The sequence below is a fragment of the Schistocerca piceifrons genome, chromosome X (assembly GCF_021461385.2).
Source record: "Schistocerca piceifrons isolate TAMUIC-IGC-003096 chromosome X, iqSchPice1.1, whole genome shotgun sequence".
In the NCBI taxonomy this organism is placed as follows: domain Eukaryota; kingdom Metazoa; phylum Arthropoda; class Insecta; order Orthoptera; family Acrididae; genus Schistocerca; species Schistocerca piceifrons.
Window position 1 is genome coordinate 476309686 of NC_060149.1, and position 18115 is coordinate 476327800.

Consider the following 18115-nt stretch of genomic DNA (forward strand, 5'->3'; position numbering starts at 1 on the left):
AGTCCGGTGTGCTAACCGCTGCGCCACTTCGCTCGGTGTAAGAAAATGGTTGAACACATGTAATATAAGAGCTTTCTACACGTAATTCAATTTTAATTTAAGCTACTCATCAGTCTGTAGAAAATACCATTCAAGAGGGTATGTAGCAGAATAAAAGAGTTAACTAAAGAAAATTTAGGATTTATTCTCAGTGACAGAACACAAAGAGAGGTTGCTCTGGGGGCGGAGGTAGAGTTCAACGGTCAGTCTAGGAGTTTGGTCGAAGAAATCAATGTAACAGAAAACTGTTGAGGTAGTGGTTCACACTCGTGTGGCTGGTGGCTTGTCCTAGTGTACAGATCAACGGCCTCAAAATTATGGATGTAAAAATGAGGTAACAAAATCTGGACTGCCAGCAGGCTTTAGCCTACATTATCCTCCTTTTCTAGAAGAAGAATGAAAGGATGACTTCAGCAGCACTCAGAGTTATCTTAAGAAAGAACTGTACTGTAACTTGCGTGAGTACATTCCAGTGTAAAAGAGTAATCACAGCTGGTGTAAACACTAGTGCGAAAATGTTTTGATCCATATACATCTAATGGTCCTGATGAATTAAGCTCTATCAAGCCATCTGCCCTGGCCGAAGTTTGGAGTATAGGAGAACTTCTGCTCATCCTCATATCTGGAAACCTAGAGAGCGAAGCAGCTGCGCCCTGCCCTTCAAGAACCTCCAGCGCCCACTTACGCGACTCGCCTCCCACGTTGTTTGTAGGTTGAAACGGTGGTGTGGATACGCCAGTCTGTTCAGCAAAGAGTCTGAAAAAGTGGCGTGATGTTGAATCCAGCTACTGCAGTCACCCTGGTCAGGTACTTGAATTACAAGTATCCTATTCAAATCCCACATATACTTCAACTACAAGTGTCCTATTCAAATCCCAGTGACGTTAAGAATTTCCTTGCTGGTATTTTGTTGGTCAATGTACAGTTCCTAATCATTCTCTAATGTAGCAATATCAACGTCTCCACAATGACATATGGAATTTTGAGATAATTTACTTTATAGTGCATGCTGTAGCTAATTCTGATAGTAGTGATGTATTAGATGTTTTGCAGGTAATACTGACCATGTTCTCATATTTCCTTAGTCAGTCTCAGATGACTTTGTACATACCTGGTATATCAGACTAACTGTGATATTTAGATATGGCCCATACTTCTACTCAGTGAAGTCATGTTAATGTGATCCTCGTTTAACAGCCTGAATAACCACCTTTTTCTGTGTGGACTGCTGCGAGACGTGCAGGCAGAGAACTAGTGAGGTTCTGGAAGGTACCGACAGGTATGTGGAGCCACGTCGACTCCAGTGCCGTGGCCAGATGTGCTAGGTTTCTCGGTTGAGGATACATGGCGCGAACAACCCGATCTAGGTGGTCACACATTTTCTCGATTGGATTTTAATCCGTGGAGTTTGGTGGGCAAGGAAGTGTGGTAGACACACCCTGGTGCTCTTTGAGCCATGACCATACACAGCGAGCTGTGTGGCACGTAGCACTGTCCTGCTGGTAGATGCCATCATGCTATGGAAGAACAAACTGTGTGTGGATATGGACATGACCATGGTCCCCGAGGATAGATGCATACTTGTGTTGATACATGCTGCCCTCGAGAATGACGAGATCACCCAAGGATGTCAGGAAAACATTCCCCGGACCATAACGCTCCCTTCTCTGGCTTGGACCCTTCCGACGACCCAATGGCCATCTAACTGATACAGCATAAAATGTGATTCCTCTGAAAAGGCCCCATTTCGCCACTTAGTGGACGTCCAGTTGTGGTATTGGCGTTCAAATTCCAGCCTTCGTCGCCAATGAACAACATTCAGCATGGGTGCATGGACCAGGTGCCCGCTGTGACGGCCAGCACGCAGCAACGTCCGCTGAATGGTCGTTGAGGAGACACAGTTGGTAGTGCCTTTGCTCATCTGGGTGGTCAGTTGCACAACAGGTGGACGTCTACCGCCCGTACACATCTCTGCAGGCCGGCCAGTGTGGCCGAGCGGTTCTAGGCGCTTCAGTCTGGAACCGCGCGACCGCTACGGTGGCAGGTTCGAATCCTGCCTCGGGCATGGATGTGTGTGATGTCCTTAGGTTAGTTAGGTTTAAGTAGTTCTAAGTTCTAGGGGACTGATGACCTCGGATGTTAAGTCCCGTAGTGCTCAGAACCATTTGATTTTTGGACATCTCTGCAGCCGTCGTTCACCCCTGTGATCTATGACCCATGGTGTACCACAGTTGCCTCAGCGGCGGTTTCGGATAGCGCCTTTGTGCCAAGCACGGTATACTTTAACCATGGCAGCAGGCGACAGTTTACAAGCTTAGCCGTTTCCGAAGTACTTCCACCCTTGTCCCGTAAACCAATGATCATCCTCATTTGAACGTCAGATAAATTGTCCGTTTCCGCATTGTGACAACGACTGCACAGTTTTCAGCGTCCCCCCGATACGCTTTGTGTAACCTCCACTTCTAGTATTGACACCTGCCATCTGTGAGTGGTTATTGTACTTTGACATCGAACCTGAGCGATGGTCACGTAAATGTGAGTATACCACTGTTGTAACCCAACATGCTCTACAGCATGTCGACATGTTGCCTTGGCCTGCTCTATCACCAGATCTGTCTCCAATCGAGCACATATTGGACATCGTCGGACGACAACTCCAGCGTTATCCATAAACAGCATTAACCGTCATTGTATTGACCGACCAAATGCAACAGGTATGAAACTCCATCTCACAAAGTTACGTCCGTCATCTGCAACACAAAATGCATGCATATTTGCATGCTTGTATGTAGTATTCTGGCGGCTACACCGCTTATTAATGTAGCAGAATTTCGCAATAGCAGTGGCTTATCTCGCGCTTACATTAACCAGTGATCTTGCATTGTTGATCACTTAAATGTGTTACCTAGACAAATGTGATCCCGAAATTTCATTACTCCACATTAATTATTTCTTGGCGTTGCGATTTTTTCTCGTCACTGTAGGTAACTGACGCTACGGTTCATTTAATAATGTCAACTCAGTCGGGAGCAGAAGTCTTTCACCATAAATATGAAATAGATAAGAAACTTGGAAGATCAGACCAATTTGCTATGTATTACTGTATTAAATAAATAGCCTTTATCAATCAAAAGGACACCGAAAATACTTTGAAATGAAATACAATGTAGCAATAACAATATTTTATGAACAACATGTTATTTGTGTATAATTAAAGAAGAAGAATATTAGATCGCTGGGAGTGGGAACAAGCACCCCACCTTGTTCGTGCTAGAGTGTTCTTAATGGTGTGTAACTGGAAAAAATTTCTGGCAGAGGAGAAATCTTCATTTGGCTATGAAACGGTCTACTACACCTTGTAACGATTTGCTATATTAGCGCCGTCAGTATTTTGTGAAGGTATAAAACTGTAAAAGTTTGCAGTTTTGTATGTTTTTGGCGTCATACTGTTGCTTGTGTGTGATACATTATAATGTTTGGCCGTGAGAACTACTATCGAACAAATACTGGATTGCGTCGTAAGTGTATGATGGAATAAGTATACTGTTGACTTTATACAGGATATTGGCTAGCGTTATGTACAAAACGTGCGAGTTTATTGTGCTAGTAACGTAAGATGTTGGAGTACTAGAGATAATTTTGGAAGTACTAACTGCAAGTGAGCAAATTTTCAATTAGTAAGAAACTGACCATGGTGAGAAGATTTGAAATGGACAAAACTGAATTAAGATACAAGATCGATAATAGCGTCATTCAGTGTGAAATTCGTTTCCTTATTATGAAGCAGACAAAGTACTTACCAGGCTTCTACTATTACGTTCACGGAATTATGGAAATAGAGCTGCAAATATTCCAGGATTAGTGCCTTACACTTTCTCACATGAAGAAGTTATTTGTCTTAGTGTTTTGCTATGTTGTTTAAGAGAAGTTACAGTAAAAGACTTGGAGAAAACACCATTTATGTATTGCTACAGTCTGTGCTATAGATTAGAGTTGCCGCGCGCTGTTGCTGCGTGGTCTCGGGCGTCTCGTCACGGTTCGCGCGGCTCCTCCCGTAGGAGGTTCGATTCCTCCCTCGGGCATGTGTGTGTGTGTGTGTGTGTGTGTGTGTGTGTGTTGTCCTTAGCGTAAGTTAGTTTAAGTTAGGTTAAGTAGTGGGTAAACTTATGGACCGATGACCTCAGCAGTTTGGTCCCATAAGACATTGCCACAAATTTCCAAAAATTTTCTGAGCAATTTTTTCATTAATAGTGAAAGGTGCCGGAATAATGGTGTTTCTAGAGCCAAACGCTATATGGTTACTATAATTTCATTGTATTGTATTGATGACATTTCTCAATAACTGTAATTAATGTCCTTAGGTTAGTTATGTTTAAGTAGTTCTAAGTTCTAGGGGACTGATGACCGTAGATGTTAAGTCCCATAGTGCTCAGAGCCATTTGAGCCAGTTATGCAGTAAATTCAAATGTGTCAACTTGGTTGAGTATTTCATGACACGTTCATTTACACGATATATAACTGTGGCACTGGGATAGCATTTAGGACTACCATACAGGATGAAGAAAAATTCGCGCACTCGGACTTCACAGCGCGATTCCTCTCATACTGGCAATACAAAAATGTCTCTCACAAAATTTAGTCCTGCGGATATTTCGGGCAGTAAATGGACGTTAAGGATTGGCAGTCTGGCAACGCTGTAATTACTTGTACGGTAAGTACAGTGGCGCAAATGGTTCAAATGGCTCTGAGCACTATGGGACTTAACTGCTGAGGTCATCAGTCCCCTAGAACTTAGAACTACTTAAACCTAACTAACCTAAGGACATCACACACATCCATGCCCGAGGCAGGATTCGAACCTGCGACCGTAGCGGTCGCGCGGTTCCAGACTGTAGCGCGTAGAACCGCTCGGCCACACTGGTAAGTACAGTAGTAGTGCTGTCACTTGTTCATCATTTCCAGGGTGCGCCCGATTGTTTTTCCTCAATCATTCGCAGAGGCTTCTTCCACTTAGCCCGTCTTATATATGTACGTGGTGGAGTAATATTTTGGCAACAGATGGACTACCATCTCAGAGATATTATCCAAATAAATAATTCGAAATAATATGGAGGCGTAAGGGATCGCAGCTGACTCTCTGTTGACAGGATATTTAGGTTTCCTCATGAGACAATAATGGGTACTGATAATCGGTGACATTCTAATACGCCAAGCCAGGTGGCATATTTTCTCTCATGGTCCAGATAATATATCTTTCAGTTATTACAACAACTGACTCCAGCAGAAGATCCTGATTCACCATCATTTGCAGAAATATGTACTTTGGTAATAATTGGTCTGTTATCGTAAAAATTTGCATATCATGGCTGTTAGATTGCGTTATCACCAGATGCACAAAAAATTAAATCAGTCCTACACCCTTAAGGGGACTCACAACTCTTTCGTATGTGCATAGAGAGCACGGAGCCCCAAGCAATTGTGAGATTTCTCCTCTTCCTATGTAAACAGCTCGTGGTTAGTGTTGCTGACTGGCAGTCACGGGGCCCTGGGTTCGATATCCTGCTGGGTCGCGGATTTTCTCGGCTCGGTACTGGGTGTGTGCGTTTTGTTCATCATCATTTCTTCATCATCAACACGAAAGTCGTCGAAGTGGCGTTAAGTATGTAAAGTTACACTTATTTACGCGGGCTAATCGGCCGTCCAGTATTGGTAAGAGGTGAATTTGTTTGTACTGCTGAGCACTGGTGGACAGCCCCAGAGAGGTCAAAGCGCCGCAGCTGCTCCAGAGGCAGCGACCATTGCTGGCTAGCCCAGGTGCGGGCACAGAGACTCTACCGGAAATGGTGCAGATCCCGTTTGGACGATACGTCGAACACTTAGTAGGGCCAGCTATGCTCCGAGCAATGGCGGGCATTGAGACAAACTGAGAGACGGCTTCTTACAGCTCTTTGGGAGACTATAACAATTTACAATGAAATATTAATGCAGATCTTAGTACATCGACGATCCCAGAAAAATGAGGCACATCCAATGGCACACTATTTCAATATCTTTAAAACTGCAGAAGCTAATATTTCACAGTGAATAAATAGTTACACAAGGAACCTCTGAATTAACAACTTTTAATCGCTTAATGCGATTTCAACAAACGATATCTTAGGTGATAGCGTTGCATTATAGCTATCACCCCTGAAGGCTACGTATCTGTATCTATTTGATTTATTGATTTATGCTGTATTCTATATTTTTTCACAATGGAAATGTTTGTCAGAATATCGTATTCTCCACATGTACACAGCAAATGAACACAGCATCAGTGTCTCATATTTTGTCACACTTGTGCTTTTATTTAATGAACAGTTTGCTGTTTTGCCAGAAACTTTATTTAAATGATGACTGCAAGTGCTATTAAAAAACTGTTCTAATTTAAAAGTAGTCAATGGTATTTGTTAGTGGACACCAAGATTGAAAAGAGAACCAAAAGACGCTTGTAACAAGCAGGCCTAAATAATCGTTTAAACCATACTTAACGACAATTTGCGGTCGTGTATTGTGAGTCCATTTGTGCGAGGATATTGACTTACTTATTTATAGACAAACCAATACTTATGTTTATTGTAAATGTTCTGCGTGAAACCGAATGTTTACGACATTTCTTCATTTAAATATTGTTTTAATATATTAGTTTGGTCCGGGAAGTTGTCAACTTGAATCAAATCATGACTTTATAGCTTAAGGACGATGTATTTTTGGTGAGGATTGCCTTCAGCTAATGGGAAAGCACATAGTAGCGGAACACTACAGGAGTCGAGTGGAGACAGGGACTTCTCGAATGAAGAGCTCAAGGGAGCGGTTCTGGATACTTCATGTCGAGTACTGGAATGAGACAGACTTGTCTGCGGTAACGTGTGTGATTCGAACGCATAGGTAATAGATTCTGGGCGGTGAAGACCCGCTATGAGACTTAGCTTGTGAGGACACTTTTCGGTTGGATCTTGAAGGACACCTTCTGTCGAATTTTTGAAGAAGGCAGACATGCCTGAGGTAATGTGCATGATTCCGTCGTAGAGGTGTTTGGTACTGGGCGGTGATCGGCCGCTACCGTGCTTTAACTTCTGAAGGGACTTTATATTTCGAGAGGTCTGAATGTGCTCCAGAATAGGACTCCAACTTATTTCACTTGTATCACGGAACTGAGGATAGGCAGATTACGTGTTAACATTCTTTTTGTCGCGTGAGTTAATTTGTGAATCATCATGTTGAACTTTGAATTGTTTTGAGCTGGCGAATCTTTCGTCTATTGTGATCACGAAATGGAGTTAGTTTTCGGGAGTCTTTGATGACTATTTAGTTTGGGAATTTTGGTACCATTCTCGTAACGCTCTCAACATAATTTTACTGCATTTGAATAAACGTTATTCAGCATAATTCTCTGTCGTCTTCGTCAATTACAGACAGAATTAGCTGCAGGGTATGGAATCCTGACATGCGTGGCTCAACCCTGTGACTACATCGAGCTATTCTTTTTAAACAGAGCCGTGCATAGCACTAGTACAAGCAATATCAGGCATGGTCACAACTGGTTTGCTCGTAGGGATGCTGTTAGACAGAGAAAATTCTCCGGAGCAACCCTTAGGACCGTCACAAGTAAAAAGACTTGCACCAGGTGGCCGAACATCCAACCTAGGGTTTCTCGGCTAAAAATGTCATCATACATTTCATTTCCTCTTCCTGTGCCGCTGTACTGTTCTGTGACTATTTCATTTCCTTCGACTTAACCTTCAGCGAGCTCCGTATTCGATGTAAACGTGGCCGTACTTCCGATTTCTGCTTTCTCTTTTCCGTTATTCAACTTTGTCTTTTCTTTGCGGTAAATCTTACATCCCTTTCTGTCATTTACAGAGGCACCTTCTACCGGGTTTGACCTCCATACCAGCCTCAAAATTTTGCAGTGGTGCGGGCTGTGCGAGGTATATTGCCCAACACGCAGCGTAGTAGTTAGCCTGTGAGGGAGATGGAAGTAACACTGAGTATGCAGGCAGGGAAAGCACTGCTGCTGTATGAGCTTAACCTTCCCATGAACACCGTGGCGTAAGTGCAAATTTTACTTTTCGCATGTGGACTCCAGGCAACGGCAAGTGGCTACTTCTTCGGCGAGGTGGTGCCTGTGGGAGAGCCCATGCTACGAGTTGGTGGTCCCATGGGGGATCATTTGCAATGAAGAGATTCGTGCTAAACCACACTGGCCTTATCAGATCGAGCGACTTACGTTAACGCAGAGGGACGTTTCGCACATTTGCTAAGTATGGAGATAAAACCGACCTGTCACACAAGGAGAGATATATGCCTTAACATTTGATTTATACTAAGACCGAAGATGAATAATTCATTAATTTTTTTTTAGAAATATGTGTAGTGGTACAGCGAGGTCACGTCAATAAACAAAATGAGGAGCGGATCAGTAGTGATTAAAACAGCCTCCCCTGATCTGTCACTGGCACTGCTATATTGCGACAGCTCGGTGACGTTTCTGTCACAATTAATCCCAACAAGAACCCAATTATTGTTGAGGATATACACAGGGACCTCGTACATCACATGGAAGAGGAATTATGAGCAAATCTGTCAGGTCCAATGATGGCCTAAAAATAACAATGTAGACATCGGGGCTTCTATCTTGCGCTTTGAGGGTGACTTCTTACCGGCAAAAGTTAAGATTATGGCTACCATTGCAATGTAAAATTTAACCACATCTCATCTGACTGTCAAAGTGAACTTCCTGGAGTAATTGATGACGTCGAGGATGTTCTCTGCGTACAACTGCGTCATTACACAAATTGCAGGGAGGATCACTCCCCCTGTCACCGACATGCCATGTCGCAAGGGGGATTATAATATCTAAGTCGTCAAAGCTTTCATTATTTATCACTCAGGAACCCAGTAACAAGTACAATCGCCCTTACCTTGTTCAAATGACAGTAATCTATTCCCAAAAAACAGTCCTTCCGTCACCCACAATGAGGATGAATGTTCCTTTTCCATCCTCATCATTGGGCTCTAGTTGTCATATTAATTCATTCATTGATGTTGTAGAAGCAACTCTTCTTCTTCCCTCTTACTACTAAGTTTATGCTGGGACCCTCAGCCTCCTCCACCTGTATGATAAAGACTTCTGCCCGATCGACACGCCTAGTGGAGGGTTGCTTTCTCCGGGTTCTACTACGCTAACCACAACAACTTCGCACCCTAGTGACAGCTACCGGCTGCATGATGTGCGAACAGTGGACTGCAGAAAAGCCCGCTCCTCATCTGTACCAGATTCATTGTGGATGCTCCTTCTACTGAATCCAAATACTACAAGGAAAGGAATATGGAGAAAAAGAAGAAAGAAGAAACCAAAGGTGAAAGCTGACCTGGCAGCCCCGATAGCTTTGGATCTCCTCTTCCACTGCTATGAAAATCATGTAAGTATATTTGAAACTTCTTCGTAGATTGAAACTGTGTGCCGGACGGGGACTGAAATCCGAAACACGTGCCTGCATAGTGCACTTGGCAGAGCGTTTGCCCGTGAAAGGCATAGCTTCCAGGTTGGAGTCTCGTAACAGATTCTAATCTTTCAGGAAGTTATAAGCTAGGGCATATATCACTGCAGTGTGAAAAAGTATCCTAATGCAAGTTGAGGACAAGCAACAGGTGGTACTAACCCAAACCGACCATTATTCTACACCTCTCTCTCTCTCTCTCTCTCTCTCTCTCTCTCTCTCTCTCTCACACACACACACACACACACACACACACACAATCGCACAGATTTGTAATAATTATTCATTCTTCTGCTACTTAGATGAAATGAAACATATGCTCTTACTTTACTCAGTGGTCTGAATGTCGCTTCAGGAAACAGAATTCCCGACAACATATTCACGGACATTCCGTAATTATTCAGTCTAGTATACGAACTGAACTGACACTAAAAAACCTTGTGGCAGTGTGTCTATGCTAGTCCTTGATACTTTCTCTAGTGACCAAATACTAATTAATAAGTGGCAGCGGAATGCATAAGTAAGAATATAGAATTTGAAATAAATGATTGTAGCTCGGTTATAAGTTGCTTTCAGAAGTGTTTTTTTTCCTTTTCATTTCTTGATGATGAACAGCAGTTGAATCGCCCTTAGTGCCGCTTTGATCATCACTGCAGGGGCAGTTTACATAGGCTATCGCCTGTATTTGTCATATTTACGATGCGGATGGTTTGAAAATGGACACAGGTGTCCAAAACTAGTCACCTTCAAGAAATTAAAAAAAGATACTTCTCAATGCAACTTATGACGGAGCTACTACCATTTATTTCAATTATAAAACTAGATGCGGACCTATTCTAAAACTGCAGTTTGCTGCAAGTTCGTAAATTTAGAATTTAGCCTTTACAACGCCTGTTTTTCTCCTAAGGAAGAGGTGAAACACTGTGATCACATCGATTTTATCTCACCATTACCTCCACCCCCCCCCCCCCAACCTAAATGCCCATAACCTTTTATGTAGTAGCTCCAAGAGTACTTCGGTGACAACTTATTAGAACAGTTGTTCTTAAAACTCGATCTCTATGTACTGAATAAGGAGTCGCCTTTCTCCTTTCCAACCATCGACCTTCCAGTTTGCAGCCCTATTTTTACCTTCTTATTCGGCGGAAGGCAAAAAATCACCTCTGTGAACGTGGTCACTGGCTGATCGTTTTATCCCTCCCAGACTCATACTCAACTGGATGATCCCTACCTTTTGCTATTTTGTCATAAACTGACATTTTGAGCCTGTGGCTGTGTAAAAAGTACAGCTTGACTCTCACGTAGAAGATTAAAACAACCAGCCACTTTTTACAATGCTATTTATTTATTTAAACAGCGCCGTTACCGGTTTCGAACCGACAGGTCCACCTTCAGGCGGCTAGTTCAAGTTTTAAATTAACTTTCACCTTTTGTTTCCCCAGCTGACGAAATTTCCTTGGGGTGGTGGTGCCCTACAACCAAAACAAGATGTGAGACAATGTCTTTTGTAATTGTAATTGTGCTTCACAACGATTTTAAGTGATGTAGACAAATTATTAAAAGGAAGATGTTTAGGTTACTTACGATGAAGAATCCGTGCCATTATGTTCCAGTGCAGACTGCTTATCATCTTGCCAAGTTTCATCACTTGGAGATATGTATATAAACATAGCCACATTACAACCACAACAATGCCAATGATTTCCAATCTCAGAGATATTTCATTATGTAGATATATGTGACAGTAGAAACTAACAAATTGCAAATGTTATATTGCTTGCTACTTACATTGTAAGAGAACTGATTAAAATTAAGATAAACAAATAATACTGTCGGTGCTGCTGCAGGGTTATTACGTAAATATTACGGTATACATTGGAACCTAAGTAAATTACAAGGGCCAGATATACGTAAATAAATATTACAGCATACTACATACTACGGCACACATTGAAAGCCCAGTAAATGGATGTCACATAAGAAGCTCAGTAGCACAGTCACCGTGGTGTAGTGGTTGCGATACTAGACTGTTGCATGGAGGGTCGTGAGTTCAAAACTCACCTCAACTGTAAAATGTTAATTTCTATATTCGGTTCGAGTACATTCTAAGAGTATCCATAAATGTCAAGGATAATTGTACTGGAATATTCTGTAACTATATATATACCATATGTCTTCTGGCCGGAGGCAGTTCGCTCTGCGCTCTTGTATGTGCAAGTGCAGAATAAACCTTCGTTAAGTGAAGTTGTTGTTCGTCATTCATCTAATTACACCTTCTTCTACGTGACAATATGACAACTGTGGACAATTAATTGGAGTTTCTTTTTTTATTTTACAGTGGAAAGCAGGTTAATGAAATGTTGAAGATAGGCTGCATTGGCTAACTCGGTTTGTTCACTGAAGACATTTTGTGGTGATTTGCTTTTATATACATTTATTTCAATCTCCTGAATCAAATTCGTGAAGCTACCTTTGTCAGCATGGTGTAATACTTTTACGTGGTCTTCGGTGCTCTTTATTCTATGACTGTTGGTAGTTGTGTGCATGGCAAATGTGGATTTTGAAAAGTTGTTCAAACGTATGGCATCTATATGCTCTTTGAAGCGAATCTCAATGCTTCTTCCAGGTTTATTAGTTTTGGCCTGAAATTTAGAAGTAGGATCAACATCTAGCTGAGTTTTGTTTCTACTATTGAAGAATTGCATGGTTTTGCCAACATAGTTATTTTCATACATTAATCACTCCACAATTACTTTTATCAGCTTTGACTATTAAAGCTTTATTCTTAGAAAGTTAGGAACTGATACAATTAAGAATGTTTAGGTCACTGTTTCTGTGGGAACTGTTGTTTTTGAGGTGTCTCGTTATACTTTTATTGGCTTTGAAGGCTACAGCATTGGTTTCCTTGGAATCGCATGCAAGCTTAGTAGATGCAGTAAAGCTCTTCAAGTTAAGTCTGGGCTCTATGTTACTCTTTAGACCTTTATTTATGAGAACAAGTTCGTTATTTATAAAACTGATGTTAGTTGAGTTAATAGTTCTTTCATGAAAGTGATGTTGGCTATCTTGTGTGTGTGTGTTTTTTTTGGGGGGGGGGGGTGGTTGGTTACGTTTTTTCATTTTCAAATTATCAAGTTTTTTCTTGTGCCTGCATAATATTTTCCGCTGTTTTTTTCAGTGATGTCCTCAATGGATTGTAAGATGTAGGAGAGTTGAATTCTGGAGATGCAATTTCCAAGTTGCAAGTGTAGGCTGTACAGCTGATTGTTGAGAAGTTCTTTCTTTTTACACTGTATTTTGATCTCTCTCTTGAGCCACATGATTTCACACATTGCTTTAACTATTTTAGCGGTACTGGTTCCAGAATTAATTTTCACTTTTATGTAATTTGATGTTATGTGTGTGACTGATATTTCTTATTATATTTGATGTTGAGGTTGGTCTTCGTTAGCTTTCTTTCGCGTATTTTAAAAGCGTGAACGTTTTTCAGCCCTGGCGAGGTAAGGTTGATGCTATTTTGTCTAAACTGACATTTTGAGCCCGTGGCTGTGTACGAAATTTCCTTGGAGTGGTGGTGCCCTACAACCATAACAAGGTGTGAGACAATGTGTTTTGTAATTGCAGTTGTGTCTCTCAACGATTTTAAGATTGTGTAAACAGATTATTAAAGAGAAGATATTATTGTTACTTACAATGAAGAATCCGCCCCATTATGTTCCAGTGCATTTATTTATTTATTTACATTTTTTATGTGTAGGCCATCAAGCTGATGTCTTTTGCAAACGTCATACATAGGTTGAGTAGATTACTATAGATAGCACTTACATACAGTAATGGTATATACATTGTCTTAGTATTCTAACTGTATCACATGATGCAAGAGAAGGCAAGTACATTAGAATTCACTGAGTGAATATAAACATTTATTTACTAAGAAGGCTTTTAACTGACTTTGGAACAGCTTTGATTCACAAATTTTCAAAGCTTGTGGCAGCTTATTGAACCATATATGCCCATTAATATAAGGACCATTGTCAGTCACTTTTAATTTTGTCCTCTGCCTGAAGTAGTTTCTCTTACTTCTAGCGTATAATTATGTGTATCACTGTACTTATTTAGTTTGTTTTTACTATTCTGAAAAAATATAATAAATTTACACAAATTCAAGGAATATACTGTTAGATATTTATGTTGGACAATGGTTCCACGTCAGGACTCTCTGGACTTTCGTCCATGCATTAACCTAATGGCTCTTTTCTGTAACACTAATATTCTGTTCAGGCGCAGGTCTGCTGCACAACCCCACAGTTCAGTACCATAATTAGGAAATGGATAAACTGTTCCATAGTAAAAATTTTTAGTGTTTGGATTGGCACTATTTTTGCCAACTGACTCATAAGAGACAAGCTACTGCTGATTTTCTCACACACAGAAGTAATGTGGCTTACCCAACGGAGAAATTTAATGTTATCTGTTTCCGCTGATGTAATACCACAAATATTGTTTATTTCAGCCTCATGAGAACCAGTTGTTTTAAATGTTAGTAACTGGGATTTGCTAATGTTGTTGCTTAGACCCTAATGTAGAAAATAAGTGGTTATTTGCGTCACACCCTTAGTTGCAACTGAGTGTAATATCTCCAAGTCTTTTTCATAAAATTAGAGGGAGGTGTCATCAGCATAGGTTACTAGATGTAATTTGAAGGGTTGTGTCATGTCATTGACATAAACCAAGAAGAGAAAGGGACCAAGGATCGATTCCTGCGGTACCCCCTGGATTACTGTGTCTCTATAAGACTGAAGATCAGTTACCTTGTTATCTATTTTGCTTCAAAGATTAGTACACTGTTAGCAATTTGTCAAGTATGTGGTCAATAATTGAAAAGATGCGTCCCTGATCTTGTAAGCGTTTAATTTCTTAATGAGCAACCCATGGTTGACTGGGTCGAAGGCTTTGGAAAGATCTAAGAATATGCCAGCTGTCTCCATACCTTGGTCTAGGATTGTGTACACTTTATGGAGAAATTTAGCAACGGCAGTAGTTCTGTACTGATCTTCTGTTAGCAATTTGTTCTTTGTAAAATAAACAGAGAACTGAGAAAGGATTACTGTTTCAAAAACCTTACTAAAAGTAGGGATCAATGATATTGGGTGGTAGTTTGAAACCTCTTTTGTACTCCCCTTCTTATGCACTGGTTTAACAATGCTTATTTTTAAACTACTGGGGTAAGTGCTTTCTCTAATACTACAGTTTATGAGGTGTGTTAGTGGTTTAACTATTTCTTTTATGAATTTTTTAACTACTACACCCGACATATCATCCCATCCAGCTGAGTACTTGTTTTTTAATGTGAGGATTATCTTTCTTATATCATTTTCTTTACCCTCATTAAATTCGAAACTCACTGCTTGATGGGTGTGGTTCGGTATCTCTCCGGTACATTTCTAAAGTGTGTGTTGGATTTCCTGTTGGAGATATAAAAGATATATGAAAAAGGTGACATAATGCTTTGGGTTCTTTGCAATATTACCATCCTGTATAATGCATAAGGGTTTACTGTCTCTAGTTGTGGAGGTTTTTCGATACTTATTGATCAGTTTTCACGACATCTTGCTTACATTTGTAGGTTGAGAGATTTCATTACTGTGAACTTGTTTTCTAAGGTTTGAAAGTTCTGCTTTAAAAGTTTTCTTAGCTGTATTATATTTCCGTTTGAAAATGTAGAGTCTTGTTGATTTATACAGGACATCCAGGTCATGAATATCTTTCCTGAGTTTAACAAAGCTGGATGGAAGTCTGAGTTTATTATTTCTTCCACTCTGACTGTGTATTGTCACTGTCTGCATTTCTTTAATGGGACAACATGAATCAAAGTGTCTCTGTAGGATTTTGCAGAACTCATCCTATTTGTTATCTGATCCTTCCACGTGGTAGATTCGATCCTATTTCTCCTCGGTTAGTTTAATTTTCAGAGAGTTGAAACTCGTTTCTTTTCAAACGTTTTTGGTATTATTTTAGGAGCTGTTTTTCTATATTTTACCTGTTGTGTAAGGTGGTCTGAGTGATGAAAGTATATGTTACTAAAGTTAGTAATGTCTTCATCAATTTTGTTAATTATTGCATAATCTATCCTGGTAGAACTAGAATCTGAGACTCTGGTATCTCTGCTAATTATATTTCTAAGATTGTATGAAGTTAATAGATCTACAAGTTTCATGTTAGCAGTGCTGTTGGAGTTAGCATTAGTGCTAAGGTCTCCAAGTAGAGCAAGGTCATTGGGATGAGTTTGCCTAATTATGGTACTGAAGCTGTTGAGAAAATGGATTACATCTGTTACTTTGTTTCACTACATTGACCTATGCTCCTTTAGTCGAATTGCAATTCCACTTGCTTCTAATATCCCCCGTGTTACGTTCTGCCCACTCGTCTAATATAGGGTGCCTAGGAAAGCTGCTTTCTCGGATTACGAGACAAAAATTCAAGCAAATCGTATTAATGGAGTTTATTACAAAAGGAAATGATTGAAATACTTTGTGAGATATGGACGTGTCGCAAGCAAGGGGCGACATACACGAATAAGCAAGCTCTTTAGTATTGCAATTCGTAATACAAGTGAACCATTACAGTTTTTAAGTCACTGCTATAGTGTTCGTAGGTCGGCTCGACTTCAACTCGGGCCGCGTCCAGGCGGCGCGGCGCTTATATTCTCTTTGTGTAGACGCGTGTCTCCTAGATAGGGGTCCGTCAGCGTACTATTGGCTGACGACTCGTCTCACAGCCCTCTCTGCTGTAATGTTCCTCGCTGACGTGCCGGCGCTTGACGTTACTCCGGAAGGAACATTCCAAGGCGGCGACTGCAGCGGTGCGGGCGGGTCCAGCTTCATCGGTAGGACGAGAGGCGGCGGAGGAGGCGAAGGCTCCGTCCCCATGGGTTCGTCCCGTGGTGTCGTGATGACACCATCTGGCAGCTGCTGTGGCCGCGCTGTCCTATGGACGCGTGAATCTGTGGGAAGAGAGAATGGAAGATCATCGTGTATATGACAGAGGCGAAGTTGATTTTGATGTCGGTGCTGCAAGCCATCTGGACCTGAAAGAAGATACATGCAAGCGCCGAGTCGACAGACGATCTCGTCTCGCGCCCACAGTCATCTGCCGCTAAAAACCCTGTAAAAGACAATATCATGCGGCGCGAAATGATACTTGTGGCCTTCCTTCAGCGCCGGATGCTGAGGAGGGTGGAGCAGGTGGAGCAGTGTGCGATGGCGGCGGCCGTGAAGCAGTTCCGCCGGCGATGCCATGTCGTGTGTGCGAACGATATGAGGCGAGAAACAGTTGCAATGCATTATCCCTGGTGTGTGCGGAGTGAAGTCTGGCCATTTGCTGCTTGGACGTTCTGACAAAACGTTCCGCTTCGCCGTTTGACTGTGGACGGAACGGTGCACTAGTTAGATGCTGTATGGCATTGCGTTCACAGTACGTTTCTAATTCATTTGACGTGAACTGGGGCCGTTGTCCGACACTATGACTTCAGGTAAATCTTCGAGGAAAAAAACAGAGGACAACACCTGATTTGGGTTACGTGACGTCGTCGAGTTCATTGGCACAGCAAAAGAAAACTTGCTACACGAGTCAACCACAATCAACTAACGAGTGTTCCAAAGACGTCCCGCAGAGTCTATGTGCACACGTTTCCATGGTGTTTGCGACTTAGGCCAAGCAGAGAATGCTTGTGGCGGAACGGACTGATTTTCCGCACATGCGTGACACTGTGACGTCATCTGTTCTATCTGGGTGTCCATACCCTGCCAAGTACACTGTCGACGCTCGAACTGTTCCGTACGAACAATCCACCAGTGTTCTTGGTGGAGTACTTGCAACACTTCGTTTTGCAAAGCTTTAGGGACCAATACATGTGATTGTACACTGTTATTTTGAACAAGAATCACACCTTTCTGTATAGCGAGGCTATGCTGACGTGCAAAGTATCGGCGCAGTATAGAGTTCTTTATACTATGCTATGCAAGGAACGAGGGTAATATGTGCGAATGTGTTGTAGAAAAATGTTCAATCAGTTTCCGTAGTCTGTGCTATTTTCCTATAGTTCAGCGGAAAAGATTGAAGCAATTCAGAATCCTGAGCATTGATGTGACAACAAGATGCAACAGAAGCGTCAAAGTCTGTATGAGGGCCAACCGGAAGACGTGTAAGTGCGTCCACATTACCATGTTAAGCCTTTGGACGATACACAATCTCGTACTGGTATTGAGACAACAACAAATCCCATATTTGCAATTTTTGGGCAGTTCGTACAGGAACCGGCTTCGTCGGATGACACAAAGACTACAATGGCTTGTGATCCGTTACTAAGTACAATTTTCTGTCATACAAATAGTGGTGGAATTTGATGATACAATACACAATAACCAAATGCCTCTTTCTCTATTTGTGAATAATTACACTGAGCTTTGGACAACACTTTTGATGCGAAAGCAATGGGTCTGTCTTTATCTCCAATTCTGTGCGAAATCACTGCA